Source organism: Pteropus vampyrus, unplaced genomic scaffold, assembly GCF_000151845.1.
Source record: "Pteropus vampyrus isolate Shadow unplaced genomic scaffold, Pvam_2.0 Scaffold123, whole genome shotgun sequence".
NCBI lineage: Eukaryota > Metazoa > Chordata > Mammalia > Chiroptera > Pteropodidae > Pteropus > Pteropus vampyrus.
In genome coordinates, this window is record NW_011888904.1 from 456,597 (window position 1) to 472,679 (window position 16,083).

The following is a 16,083-nucleotide window of genomic DNA, read 5'->3' on the forward strand; positions in this document are numbered from 1 at the left end:
CAGTCTGTCCATCTGGTTTTCCTATTCGTCCTCTGATCACTATGAAACATCATTTTTCTCTGCAAACTCCCTACCTCAGGCTATTCTCCCTGAAGGGAGAGTGACTAAAAAATATTACCTCGAAACTCCTGAGGAGTTAAGAGCAAACAAAGCTCTGGATTATGTCAATGAAATGCAAACCTTAATCATACCTTTGAAATGTCTGAGTCATGTTTATCAGTCATACAGATCATCTTCTCATGTCCTCCTATACAGAACCTGTGGAAACATAGATCTTGGAAACTGCAGTACTCAGCAAAACAATTGAAATACAAATACATCTACATAACTGTTGTAAATCTGGCTACATAACTGCATGACGTTTTAAAAAATCATTCTCAAAAGAAGATATGTAATATATAAAAATAGCATAAATAAAACTCCAGATTATATTTATGAAGAAAAAAGTAAAGAAAGTGAAGAAATATAGATGTATTCAAAGAGTACACAAAAGATACTATTAAGCTATGCCTCTGACAATTAGAGAAACTTTAAGTCTTTTTAAAATCTACATGAACTAATAACAGATGAAAAGATGCTCAATATCATTAGCAAAATGCACATCAAAACCACAATTAACTACCAATGCACCCCCAATAGGATAGCTAAAATCAAAAAGACAGATAATAACAAGTAGTAATGAGAATGTAAAGAAATTAGGACTCTCATTCATTGCTGGTGGAAATGTAAACAGAAATGGTACAACCACCTTAGAAAACAGTTTGGCAGTTCCTCAATAATTCCGTGTGTGTGTGTGTGTGTGTGTGTGTGTGTGTGTGTGTGTGTACGTACGTGTACACACACGCCTAAGAAAAATGTAACTATACATCCACATAAAATCTAGCACGCAAATGTTCATAGCAGCATTATTCTTAATAGTCCAAAAATGGATGCAACACAAATGTCCATTGATGGATAAATAAAATGCAGTATATCCATACAATATTATTTGACCATAAAAAGAAAAGAAGTACTAATATGTGTTACAACATGGATGAACCTGAAAACATTTTGCTAAGTGAAAGAAGCCAATCATAAAAGACTGTATATTATAAGATTGTACTTACATAAATGGTCCAGAATATGCAAATCTATAGTGACAGAAAGTAAATCGTGTTGCCTAGGGTTGGGGTGGGAGGAAATGAAGAGTCACCAACAATGGGTACAGCGTTTCTTTTGGGGGTGATGAAAAGATTCTGGAAGGAATTAGCTAGTTGTGACGGTTGCACAACTGTGAATATACCAAAATACCAAAAGTCATTGAACTAAACACTTTGTATGAGTGAACTGTATGGTATGAGTTATATCTCAATAAAGCTGTTAAATTTTTAATGAGGTAGGGGTCACAATGGGAAGCTTCTGGAGTACTTGTAATATTATATTTCTTGACTTGACTATTGGTTACACAAGTATGTTCACACTGTGATAATTCACTGAGCTGCAAACTTACAAGATGTGCATGTTTCTATACGTATATCACATGTCAAATAAAGGTTTTAAGAAAGAATAACTAGATCTATAAATACTGACTTGGGAAGAGATCCAAGATGTATAGTGGGAAAAAAGCAAGTTTCAAAACAACATATAGTATGATCCCACTTTTTATAAATTTATACACATACATATGCGCATAATAAAAAAACACACACAAGTATACACACCAACCTGTTCCCAATGATTTCATATAAATTTAAATAAAGGGACTTTCATTTTCTGTAATATATATTGCTGTAATGTGGAGATTTTTTTGCAATGTGTATTTTTGTAATGAGAACAAAATAATTGTACACATTTAAAAGCTTTTATGTCACACAGAAAGAATTTAATAAAGATGAGAAAAGAAATTCTTGAACCAGTATACTGAAAGAGGACAATAATAAATTGAATAATAAAAGACAATCATTTAAAAAAACCATAGTAACCATCATTTAATTGCTTACTATGTAGTAAGCACATATATCAACTCATTTTTGTTACACCTATTCTACAATGAGGAAATAGGCAGGGACAGATTTTACTCTAATTAAAATAAAACAAACTACAGCTTATTAAGATTAAGAAGGCTGATAAAATTATATTTACAGAGAAAAACTTAAAAAGTAAAAGAACACAAACAGTGAATTCACTCATACATTTTTTTTAAAAGATGGAAAAGAATTTAATTTTCTTTAAAAAAAAAAAAAAAAACCTAATTTACCAAAGTTGACTACTCACTCTCCCCCCAGAAAGATGAAGAAAATTATACGGAATAAAGTAAAAACTGAAATAGAAATGGTTACTGCCCTTCTCCCAAAAGTACTGTTTTTCCATGCTACCAATATCCTGATATTACATATATATTTCCACGCTACCAAAATCCTGATATTAAGGATGGCAAAAGGAAGTAAAATTACATGTCTTCTCTCTTATGAATATATACCAAAGCCCTAATAATACTAACAAATCAATCTAGGACTATGAGATTTATTCTAGAAATTTAGGGATAATTCCATACTGAAAACAGATTCATATAATTCGGCACATAAATAGGTTAAAAAAAACAAACAAACAATCTTTAAGAGTAGATAACCAGGTTGAAAGACATATGACAAACTTACCCGTTCTAAGAAAATGCTTAATAAACAAAAATACTGATTTAACTTGTTAAGTTTCAGACCCAGTCAACCCCACAATGAACAATGAACAATGAACTGAGGCAGTCTCATTAGACTGAAATCAAGAAAAATTTTTCTGGATGTCACAGTCTAGCCAAAGAAGTAAGAAAAATATCAGAGGAAAGTGCTGAAAAGGAGTATATACTAACAAAACTTGCCAATAATAAAGTTGTCCAATTGGAATATCCAAGAAAAACCTATGAAAATTATTTAAATGACTAAAAGCACTCAGGAAATAGGCAGGTTTGTTAATAAATATGTAAAAATCAACAACTTTTCCTAGCATCAGCAAAACTCAGAAAGTATGATTTAAAAAAACCCATCGTCAAAATTGAAAGAATGTAAAATACTACAGAATTGGCAAATATGAATTAAACCACAAACTTCACTAAGGCACATACTATGGCACACAAAAAGAGTTAAGTACAAAGAAATCATGTTAATACATGAAAAGACTCTGTGAAGGGATTATTTCCAACTTAAATTTAATGCATTTACAATCAATATATAATCAATGTATCAATGAGATTTTTTTTGGTAATCCTGACAAAAGTTTTTTTAAAAAAAATCTAGAGGGGGAAAAAAATGTATGTAATAAAAGCCATGTCTTTCTCCAAATAAGAATAACAAGGATTTGCCCTACCAAGCAATTATCTGTAAGTAAAACATGTAATGCTGCAATAGGCAGATGAACAGAACAGAATATAGAAACAGATCTAAATATTACTGGAAATTCAATATATGATTTAAAATGCCATCTTAACTAAATAAGGAAGTAAATTTTGGTACATCCATATCAAATACCATGGAACACTGCACAGCTATTAAGAATAAGGTAGATTATATTGATGTAGAACGATGGTCACTATACAGAATGACGTTAAAAATTATGACCCCTTGTTATGTTAATTATGTACATTTATTTGAGAGCCACTCTATGTATAGAAAATGTCTGGAAGGATACACCATATCGAAATAGTATTGTCAGTACCCCTGGGATTACAATAGAGAGGAATAAGAATAGAGAGTCCATCAGTCAGGGTCCCAAAAATGGCAAACTCAAATTAGAATAATCTGAAGGAGGGTTTATTTATAAAAGAAATTACGAAATTGGGAGGTGAGGTCTACAGATGCTAAAAGGGATGGAAAAGAAACTAGGACTAGAAATAGCAAAACAGTTATCACTCTGGCCCCCAAAAAAGACAGGAGACAGAGGTTACCAGAACCCAGGTAATAGAATCCAGGCTCCCCTGAGAGGAGAGGGGATAAATATTCTGACATTCTCCTCCTGCCCTTCAATCTCCTCTTCAGGCTGAACACCACAAGAAGCCAGAGGCCCTGGGAACACTTTCCCTGGGGCAGAGAGCCAGGTAGAAAGGGTGGGATAGATCTGGAGAAGTAAATGAAGAACATCTAACCCAGATTTCTTTTATCTGTCTATAAAGTTAATTACATAAGTAGAAGTACGATCTCTTCATTAAAAATTAAAACTTTACACAGAAAACTAAAATTCTACCCTCCATAATCCTGGATCTTTTCTCCTGAAGTAATCATTTTTATTATCACCATTTTGGTGGGGTTTGTTGTTGATTTTCTTCTAGACAAAGAGACACATACCACAATAAAACACGTAGAATTGTTTTATGAGGTGTTATTTTATTTGCTTAACACGAACAGCATTACTCTATTACTTTCTGCAAACTTTTTGTCAACATATTTTCAGTTCGGTTGTAAAATACTGCTCAAGAAGCCAATATGGCTGATTTGATTCTCCTCAGGGTTATTTATACTGTAGTTCAGTAGCTCTTAAAATATGCCTCTCCAGCCCCGCCTGCTGCATTAGCATCACCTAGGAATTTGTTTAAAATACCAAATATCAGGCCCCACCCTAGTGAAATAAATCAAAAGCTCAGGAGGTGGCCCAGTAATCTTTTTAACTAGCCCTCAAGACCTGACTATTATGAGAACCACTACTCCACCAACGCCAGTGCCCTAGCTAGAAATCTGTATTTTAACAAGATCCCCAGGTGATGCATAAGTAAATTAAAGTGTGAGCAGCTAAACCTAACTCCAATCCATATCACCAGCACCCATCCGCACACAGTACCTGAGTGGTTTCTAGGGCTGGGAAGAGAGAAGGCCAGCAGAAAGACCAATGGTTTTTAATCTTTGAATTTGAATCTATCACTCCTGTGGGAAAAACCTCAGCACTGCATGACCTAGTTAGGCAAAGTATGTTAACAGTGTTATCTTTGGTGCTTGACAGACAGCACATAACTACCATTAAACCACCCTGGAAATTTATCACTTTTAGGTGTCAGTGTTCTCATTTTTCTTTTAAAATAAATTAATTTCCATTTTAACCCAAGGTATAATAAAATTACTTACGACTAGCTAACCTTTGTTTACATCGCTAATATTATAGTGGGAACTCATCATTTTAAAACAAACCACAGAGATATTATACCTTTTCTGTTCTAACAAGGACATCTTTACCAATATCTACAAGTGTGTCTACCTTCCACTTCCACGCTGCAGCCTCCACCTCCCCACAGCTTGTGGGGAGGGGAAATGTCCCCAAGAATTTCACCTTTAACTTCCTGTTCCCTCTCTCAAAGGCTCAGAAATTTTCTTTCAAAACCTGCACCCTAAGGCAACTGCCTCGGCCTCTCCCTTTTGCTCTTTCATTTTCCTCCACTGAGTCTCAGGTCTGTCCTGAGCCAACTGCAAACATGTTGACTTTCTCAGGAAGCTTGCCACGGGAACGACATACACATCTGTGCCTGAGGATCATACAGTCTCACTGCTCAATTCAGCCTGACTCAGCCTAATACAACGATCTGATTTTTTAAGGCACTTCCAGTTTCACTTCTAGTTCCTACCAGGCTTATGCCCCGCCCCAATGCAACACAGCCCCCCTCTCTGAGCTTTCCAGACCCAGGAAGTAGCAAGGTCAAGTCTACGGGGGCTCATACGCAATTTGACTTGTCTCTCCCCTCTTAAAGCAATCTTGGAATCGAAATTTCTAAAGCCCTTTTTCAATTTGATAACTTTTTTTCCATAGAAACAGTGTTTTAATCAAGTCGAAAAAAATTGGGGCCCTGGATTTTTAATTACATAGCATCAGGAAAAGTAATTTAACTATCCTATCAAACAATTTTATTTTGAAAGGAAACATGTCTGCATCTCAAATGTGCTATAAAAAATTTTTGGTAAGGTAAAACTCATTTGATTTCTATCCCCACCCTCATAGAATTATTTATGTTAAAATCACTTGTCAATTGAGACAGTTCTTTTTTTAAAAGATTTTGTTCTACCAAAAATTAGGCTCAAAATATGTACAGTATTATTTAAGCCTTCTAGAGTCAAATTCTGACTTTAGTTTTGATCTCAACATAGAAATTAACTTCATGAGTTGCACACAAATTCATTTGAAGAAGGCAAATCTTTTGATCCGTTGCCTTTGTTGTTTGGAGGAGTTAATTTTCTTAAAGCAGCAATGGTAGCTTTTATTTACAGTTAAAGCTCAAAAACATGAAATAGTAATTTGTTTTCAACAATACGTGCACTTTAATAGAAACATTAAATAATTAGATCAAAGAGTTTATAACTCATATTCTTGATATATAGGGAAGACAGTCAACAATGTCTTCCATTAGAGCCCAAAGGCATATTATAACTTTAGATATGTTCTGAGGCCCAAGGTTCTTAAAGAAACTCAAACCAGTAAACAGGCAGAAATTCCTCAAGTATCTAATCATCTTTATCCTATCTAAACAAAAGGAATATCTACTGCCTATGAATTGATTCCATGTTGCTTAGTAATTTGAAAGGCGGAGAATTCCTTTTTCCTTTCTAGGTATCCATAAGCAAAGCAGGAGAAAGAGATTGAATTGGCAGGCTCGACTCAAAAACAGGCCATGTTCCAAAAGTCTAAAAATACTGTTTTGACCTTAGAATCTCATTTTGCCATAGAACATCTTCTAAATGGATGACCCATCAATGCCTATTAAGATCACAATATAGATGAAATAATATTAGAAACACCATCTATAATTGCTTATGGAACAATTTACTCAATTGCATGATTCCAGCTTTAGGCTACCTAAAGATAGAGAATTTTTAACAAGCATGCCAACTAATTTGGAAGTAGTTTATTTAGGAACTACTATGCTACATTATCTTTCTCAAATAATCCACTATCTCAGACAGCATCGACCTAATACCAGGCTCTCCAATTGCTGCCTAAAATATTCATATTCTATGCTACTGAATAAAGAGATATGTTTATGCTTTAAATTGTGACAAATCAGAGTATATTGTACAAGTTAAAGCTAAAAAGAAGTCTACTATCTACTCTAGTGCTGATTTTGGCAAAGGAGAGGTACCCATATTCAAACAAGGTGCAATTCAGAAGTTCCTCTGGGTAGATCAAATTTTTCGTTGTAAAGTTTTTATCTGCTTAAGTGCTCAAACAAGCACTCAGTTAAGACCCTAATATTCAGAATCACAGAACATGGGAGATTTTCTAAGAAGCAATTTAAATATGCCTGATCTAAAAATGACCCACTTTGGTCACAGGTACTCCTACTCCTTATGTGAAAAAGTAGTGAATGATACACAAACACACACACACACACACACACAAATCAATTAAATAATCCTAACACAATTATTCAGAACTTTTGAAAAAGGGGGAGGGAGGAGCATATTTCTCAGGAGAAAGAAAGGTAAAATTACAGATGGAAAATTCTCTTTACCCCAATAAACTTAATAAAAAATAAATTAAAAAAAAAAAAAGAAAATTCTCTTTAGTGGCTAAAACAGTGATCGCCTTTGCTTATATTCAATCTTTTGTTACCAAACATAACTGCTAAATTTGCTTAGGCTATCTATAAAAGTGAGATGTGGTAAAGCATGATGGCTAAAAATACAGATTCTGGAACAAGATAGCTTGGGTTCATATCCCAGATAACACTCTTAAGAGCTACATTATCTCTAGCAACTTATTTAACCTCCTTATGCTCCAGTTTCTTCATCTGCACAATAAGGATAATAATAGCATTAATCTTAGAGGACTGTGGTGAAAATTAAATAAATTAATTTAGGTAAAGCACTTAGAAAAGAACCTTGCGCACAATAAGCACATAATAGGTGACTACAATTAATCGAGATATTTAAAAAATAAGTAGGATTTGGAAAAACTTAAGGACAGGCATTCCGAGCTGAATTAACAAGCAAAGGAATGGAGGTGAAAAAGTGACATGTAGTTGGACAACAGAGCATTCTATTTCCCTGGAGAATAATATTCATGAGAAAGAACAGTAGAGATTGAAATAATGGAGACCGAATAGTGCTAGCCTTGAATGCCAGACCAAATAATATTTTTTACTTAGAAGGCAGCCACTTAAATTTTGGATCTGATTAGATCTATGCTTTAGCAATGTTAATTATGAAGGTCAAATAATATCACTACTATTAATGCAATTTTGACATTGTCTGCCCTCTTATTAAGGGTTGGCAGGCCCCAAAGTATATTTGTTCTGCTAACACTTTGTCAGAATCTATCGCTTAACTGTTGCATATCTGAATCATATCTGAAATCCTCACTGTGCCTGGTACATAGCAGGCATTCAATAAATGTTTTATCATTACTTTCAATGGCCACCAGAGAGCGGTGAAGTAAACAGAGGTTAATCTTCCCAAAGGAAATATATATGAAGCAAATGAAGTAGCCAAGTAACAATTTATAATTAAGCTAAAATAGAAGTCACTTCTGATTAATATACTTGCTTAAAACAGTGAGGGTGGATGGGTGGGGATCAACATTACTTTTCATTAAAAGCAGATAAAATGGATTCTTGTGTATTTTTAAATCTCATAAAAATTAGCTCTCAAATTGGTAATCTTTTCAAAGGATTATTTGGATAATATCTTTGTAATGGACTACCCAGTAGCCTTATATGAAGATATATTTAAGGTAGATTTTCTCAAGATATTTATATTCTCATGTTCACAGTGGCATTATTCATAATAGCTAAGACAAGGAAGCAAGTGTCTGATGAATGAAGATGTATAAACATACAATGAAATATTATTCATCCATGAGAAAAAAGAAAATCCTGCCATTTGTGACAACATGAATGAAACTGAAGGACATAATGCTAAGTGAAATAAGCCAAAGACAAATACTGTATGAGCTCACTTATATGTAGAATCTAAAAAAAAATTTTTTGAGGTAAAAAGTCAAACTCATAGAAACAGAGAATAGAATGGTGGTTACCAGGAAGAAATGGGGAGATGTTGGTCAAAGGGCACAAGCCTTCAGTTATGAGATAAGTTCTGAGGATCTAATGTACAGCTTGGTGACTACAGTTTAATAATACTGTACTGTACACGTTAAATTTGGTAAGAGTAGATCTTAAGCATTCTAACCAAAAAAAAGGTAACTATGTAAGGTGACAGATGTATTAACCTGATTGTGGTAATCATTTCACGGTGTGTGTGTGTGTATCTCAAATCATCAGGTACATTTCCTCAAAATCATGCTAGACAATAAAAATAGAAGTCCAACCCCTGACCTGATTCCAGCAAATAACCAGAGGAATCAAAGGAAGGGCCAGCTCACGGTAGCTATAGGTTTCCATGAAGTACACTTCATGGCTGCTTCACTCACCACAGATGTCATTGCTAATTCCTACAAAAAGGACCCCTTTACTCTCACCTTGAGTAAGGACAGCTGAATTCCACTAACCTAACATCTAAAGATAACTTTAGTAGTCAATTTTTTGGTGCATTTCTTCACAAAAAACATTTGTTTGAGACACCAGTAAAAGTAATTTACTAATAGTTAAGTTTAGCATAGTAAGAAAAGCAGTGTTCACTAAAAGACTGCCAACAGACCTTGGAAGCACATCATGACACAGGATGATTGATATAAGAGTTTATTAAGCACATATCCCCAGATTAATTTTTTCCTAGTGGTAGTAGGAGGAAATCAGCTTCCCAAAAATGTCAGTTAGTGTTTACTTTTAGAAACTTAAAAAAAAAAAAAAAAGGATTAGTAAGAACACCCCTGGATAATAAGTTATATATGTGGCTTTCTTGGGTAATCAATCATTCTGGCAACACAAACATAAAGCAAAACAGGCCCAGATTTCTACATCCCTTCTTTTATAGTACTTTTGGAAGTAACTGCACAATTTAAGATTAAAAAAAAAAAAGTTTCAGCTGTCTTGTGCTTTTTAAAGATTCAAGTATCTTGGAAGTATTAGAATTTAAAACCCTGAAATGTATTCACTTAAACACATTTCCGTCAGCATTATCAACAACACTCTATTATCCATTTTGGTACTGTCTCCAGATGATTTTTAATCCCTGCCTGACTTCTCCCTACCAACAAGTACTTGGATACCATCTTTACCCTGCCTGCCCCCATTACTTGGTTGTGCTTAGGGAATTATAATTACAGTGATCCCGCCTTTAGAACATCCTCAGAGCACAAAGCCTCTTTGTATGATTGGGGGTGAGGGGGGCGCCTTTCAGGCTCCACAGCAAAGGGTGGGTGGTGGCAACACAGGCAGCAATGAAGGAAGAGGAGCTGGAACCACTATGGTGGCCCTTGAGACTGGCTCAATATTGTTTGATGGGTTTTTACTTGTGGTGCCCAGCCAAAATGTTTTGTGAAATTTCTGTACTCCTCTCAATGAGGGGAGCAGGGGATGCGGCCTGTCCTGACAGATGGGTATATCATCACCAAGCCCAGAAGGCCAAGGAGAAAGCAGCATGAAAAAGGGAGAAAGAGCAGCAGCTGAAGCTCTCGCCTCAGTGCTCTTCCTCAGTACCTCAGGTAATGAAGTCTCTGACAATGAAGGCATCACCCCAGTAAATCAGTGGTTCATATCAGTATTACTGGCACCCAATAGGTGCTCAAATATGTTGAGGTGGCAACAAAAATCTACAAAGAAAGACAATTCAATCAAAAAATGTTTTGAATAAGATAGCCTCAAACCCAAATGAAAAATACTTTAATTATGAAAGCACCAATTCCCATTTGCAAAAATGATTATGAAATGAATACTTGTTTTACTTAGCCTACTCTACTACTTCAGTCTAGTTTTCAAAAATGCTCACTTTCTAGCTCTGTGACGATAAAACAGGGTTCAACTGAAGACCAATGAGCACTATCAGCAGACACTGAATTAGAACGGATACAGACAGGGAACTTTCATCTCAAAAGCACAACAAAACATCTACTGCTTAATTGCTTGCTATTCTCTCTTATTTGTACTACTTCCTCTTACCACTTCTTCCCTCTTTTTTTTCTTTCAAAAGGGTCAAATGATTTTATATGTGTGTATATATATATAAAACCATATACATAAAGGTTATATATATTTATACATATATGTCGAAACTCACAATTTCTTATTTCGACACATATTTTATCACAAAAGCAGACGAAGCAGTGACAGCTTTTCATCCATATCATTACTGGAGGGAACTGCTAACAAACTCTAACAGAACCCCGTCATTCTCCCCCTCCACTTGCCCAACATTGCTCCAGTTAACTATCCTAAGCAGTCCCTAGAATAGCACTAATATCCATTTAAGCAGAACAGGAAAAAAGAAAATGAAACTGCTTTAGGTAAGGCCTATAGGTGAAAACTATTTATCCTCCTTGTGTAGGCATAAGACTATTTTTGTTAAACCTTTTCTGTTTCATTTACATACATTCTCTTTATAAAAGTTCCTTCAAGACAGCAGGAAAAGCACAATGAAACTCTCGATCCATCACCCTCAATCGTGTTTAAAAATAATAATAAAAAAGACAACAGAAACCACTTCAAATGTACCTCTCTCCCTTGAGCCCGCAGAACAGCACTCTTCCATGACAACTGTTCTGAAAAACACACTGCCATTATTTGCAAAAGCAGTAGGAAGTCCAGTCTTGTCCTTGGTTCAGCACTCCCCCCTCCTCTCTCCAAGAAAAAAATGAAACAGCAGGAAGCATAAACAACCACTAATGGAAAATACAAATGGGTAAATATTTTCAAAATTGGCTAACAAGCCTCAGGTCTGAAGAAATTCAGAAATGCTAGTGTAGGGGGAATAGGAAGAGAAAAATAAAATTGTATTTCCTCCTCTAAGCGAGCACTGGAAGAATGCAAGAGCAAAAGTCGTCCATAGCTACTTTCCTTCACTTACCAGATATTTTTATCTTTTTAATGATTTCTTTTTCATTCTTTTTTTTCTCTCATTCTTTCTTTCTATAAATTATGGTATTTTTTAAATAGTTTATTCTGTACATATTTCTCCAGCCAAGTAACAAATTTTACAATGCTACATTAAACTTTGGTTCAACTGAGCATGGTGATGAAAAGCCAGGATCCTGTGGGTCCCTTCCCATGAAAAGTTTGCCTGGAGAAAACTTGGAGCCTCAGCCCCAGCACTGACCAGGCCCCTTTGCAAAGCCCATGATAAGCATGGATGGCACAGTTACTGCTGGATCAACAGTTCCAAAGTTGCAGGGCCATGCCAGGTCATAAAGCACCTTTGTGAGATTTAGAAAAGGGTGCCCCCTCTCTGAGGGAACACAGTTTCACAGGAGGTGCTCTTATTGGTGATTTACTCTCCCACCTGCCACCCAAAACAGGTGCCCTTGGGCTAGGCACGATCTATACAAGCCTGCACAGCAGCCCTGCAAAAGTGTACCTGGGGCAACACTGCACCTCCAAAGGAGGTTTCCAGAAAAGAAGAACCTCGCAAAACGGGCATTTCACAAATTTCATTACCAGAAATCCTCATATTTGTTAAATAAATTAATTCCTAAACATATTGGGGCTAGAGCAAAAAGGGTCTAGCAGAGAAGAAAAACTAGCAAATTCGGGAAAAAGGAAATTCTTCCATCTCGAGGGATAATCAGTTGTGTCCTAAAGCCCCTAATCTTTGACTGCAGGCTCAAATAACTGAACTTCGAGTGCATGTCATGAACTAAAACAAAACACTCAAACCATCATTGTCATCTCCAGAGAAAGTCACGATCTCATACAAAAAATTTTCCTTTTGCCAAATCTGCTAGTTTTCCTTCTGTTAAACCCTTTTTTGCTCCGATCCTAACTATAAAACCACATGTTGTGACACACGTGGTTAAAGTTTGTAAAATATGCTTTAATAGTGCTGGTGGGTGATGGGCCCCTTAGCTACCTGCATGAAAATAAGAGGAATAGACAACCTGGATTATGAAGGGCTTAACATTCAATGGCTTTCAACCCTATCATTCTTTTCTGCCCTACAAAAGAGCTAAGTATCACATGAGTGCAAATCAGTCCCAGTCTGTGCAGTAGAAGCAACAGAAGGCAGCCTGGGGGCTAGGCTGGGGCAAAACTGAGAAGTACAATCCAGAATCAAAAGGAGCCCAAGGCAGTGACTCAATCTTTAGTGGGCATCAGAATCTACTTGCAAACTTTTTTAGAATCTGATTTCTGCCACCCACCCACTCTCCCTCCCTGCCCTCCCTCCCCTCCCCTCCCCCATGCATCTGGTAAATCGGAATGTCCTAGAGCACTTATATTTTGACAAAGCTCAAACTGCTGACCTAGGTCCAATAGAAAGTTCAGAAACACTGGGAAATCCTCCATGCCTATCAGCAGTTCCAAAATAAAAGCCACCCATCGCCAAACTAGGTTTTACAGGTCAGAAAGGGGTGATAAAAGGATTACCTGCCTGCATCCTAATAGGCTGTGCAGGACTGAAGCCTGTAGCTAGTTTCATTATTATGGGGTAAAAACCTTGTGCTCTATAAATAACATTTTTTGCATGTGAGAAGTATTTCAAATATCTGAAAGTATTTAAAATAATATAATGAATATCTCTGTACCCTACACACAAGAAAAACAAAACTTAATTTGCAAATATCTGATTCAGATTACAGATATAATGCTGTACCCCTGTACCCCATTCCTCATCTTCTCTTCTGAGAGATAATCACTACTCTGAATTTGGTGGTAGTTATAAATATGAATGTTTTTATATTTTTACTACATATGTACACAGCCACAAACAATATTGTTTTGCATGTTTTCAGGCTTTATGCAATTGGAAATATTCTGTAAGAATTCTTCTGTTACTTGCTCCCTTACCCCATATTATGTTCGTGAGATTCAATCATTTTAATGCATGTGGCTAGTTTATTTTTCACAGTGCTATAATATTCAATTGTGTGAGACTAACAATTTGTGTTCCGCTGTTGGTAGGTATTTAACCTGCAATAAGGATTCCTGTACTTCTTTTGTACTTATTTTCTTGGACAAGTGTGCAAGGATTTCTTAGAAATGGATATTTTGGGTATATAAGTATGTTTGCCGACCTCTGGCTAGACTTCACTATACTACTCTCCAAGGTGGTTGTGTCCATTTTCATTCCCACTAGCAGTATAAAAAGTTGATTTCCTCATAATCCTAAACACTTGGTTACCACAGCACTTAATTTTTGCCAATCTGATGACTGTGAAATGGCATCTCACTGTTGTTTCAATTTGTATTTCCCTGATTATGTCTTTGACAAGTAAATTTTCATGCTTTTATATACATCTGTCAAATATGTTTCTCAGAGTTTTTTTAGAAAAATCTAACTCATCTTGTCTGAATCGAGGCAGTTCTTAAAGCACCATGCCAACAGCCACCACAGCTGGAAAGCTGAGGTGCAGTAGGGCAGCAAGAAAACAGCTGACTTAAACAAGGAATCATCTCGGACAAAGGCCCCTAATTAATGCATTTGCTAATTAGTCCTCCCTTCCCCCTTTTGTCAAGTCTTCCAAGACACTACTATGGGCCTGCAGCCTTAAAACAGGAGAGAGGATGGGGGTGAGGACTGATTTTGCTAAAACATTTATATAAAAGTACTACGACTGTCTTAACTCAAAGAAAATGAAGTGATTGCAGAAAATACTTATTACTTGACCTTGCAAGATACCATCCACCTCTAACAGACACCTTCCAAACTCATCAAGTTTGGCTCCTTCTTTGAAACATCCCAATATTTTCCTCTAGACTAGACGCCGTCCCCTCCCTTCAGCAACTCTTTCATTTCCCTTCCCCCACAACGACTAAATTTCGTCTCCTTTTCCCCCATTCTACAGCTTCTATTTTCTAGCTCCACAGGACCCTCTTCATTGCGCGCTCTCCCCCTTCTCCAGAACTCCAAGTCCTCTCCTTCACTTTCCAAGATACACCCACAGTAAAAACAATCCACCCAATCACCTACCCCAAAGAAAAACGGGAATCCCATGCAGTACACGGCCCTGTGTTACACGCCAGGCAAGCGAGTGACTGGTCCCAATCCTCCCAGCTTCCTTCCCCCTTCGGGCCAGAGATAGCTGTTCTTTCTCAGGGGGATTCTCCAAGTTTGACAGGTCTAGACCACCGGGGAAAAACTCATTTGGCCTTCTGTGGTAGAAATGCCTTTATTAGGGCTATATGTGCACTTCTGCTTGGGGCATGAACGAAACTTGGACTATTTCGCGGAAAAGACACCTTACGGGAGTCTCCACAAAAGCAGGCAGGCCTCCCTCCTATTAATTCCAGCTGGATTGGTTTAGTCCGTGCAGTGGTAGGGAAGGTGGCCTGGCAGAGACCAAACGGTCCCCGTGATAAGAAGTTTGCTAAGCTCTGACCCACTCACTCAAGAAGCCCTCTTCTCCGCGAGCACACCACTCGCAGGAGTCTCTCCTCCTGCGGCTCCCCAAAGCGGCTCCCCAGGGAACCACCAAGCCCCCAAAGCGGCCCCTGCTCCTCTGTCCCACCTCGCAAGAGATCGTTTCTCCTAAGCCAGCCCCATAAGCGTTGGGTGGGCGTGCCTGGGACAGGGCCTAGCGTCCCCACCTCCCGGATCAATCTCTCTCAGTTCTCTGTAGCTGGGGGCTCTTCCTCCTCCCAGGCCTCCTCCCACCCCCCGCTCGGGGCCCGCGGCGGCCCAGGGTGGCCCTGGGACCCAGCCAGGCTACGACTCTCAGCAGCTATGTGACCTTGGGCAAGTCACTTCCCTCTGTAAGCCTCAGTTTCCTCCTCCGCCAAGCGGAGACTTAGAGAGGTGCTGCCTTGGCCACACTAGGGGTGGGGGCTCCACACCGGGTGAGAAAATGCTTTGTGAGCCGCTCGGCGCGGCAGGGACGCAGGGCTCACGGGGGCTCCGCGGCCGGACAAAGCTGACTCGGACCACGCTCCACCCACTCCGCAGCTGGACCACACGCCTTTGGGGCCCTCGCCCCCGGGACCAACCCACGCCCCTCCCGCCTGGCCCGCTGCTGGACCCCGTACCTGCTCCTGGCGCTCGGCCGCAGGCGCCGCCACCCTGAGCGCCCGCCCGGAGAGGCCCGTGGCCCGGAGGGCTG

At 37.9% G+C, this 16,083-nt stretch overlaps 1 protein-coding gene across 2 annotated transcripts in view; it reads right to left on the reverse strand.

The window, feature by feature from the left end:
* RNF38 (ring finger protein 38) overlaps positions 1–16,077 on the reverse strand; it is a 108,138-nt gene extending 92,061 nt beyond the window's left edge. For both annotated transcript variants that reach the window (XM_011366200.2, XM_011366197.2), the window contains exon 1: positions 16,010–16,077. The gene's annotated coding sequence lies outside the window, so the exon portion shown is untranslated. The remainder of the gene's footprint in view (positions 1–16,009) is intronic.
* Positions 16,078–16,083: the final 6 nt, after the last annotated feature.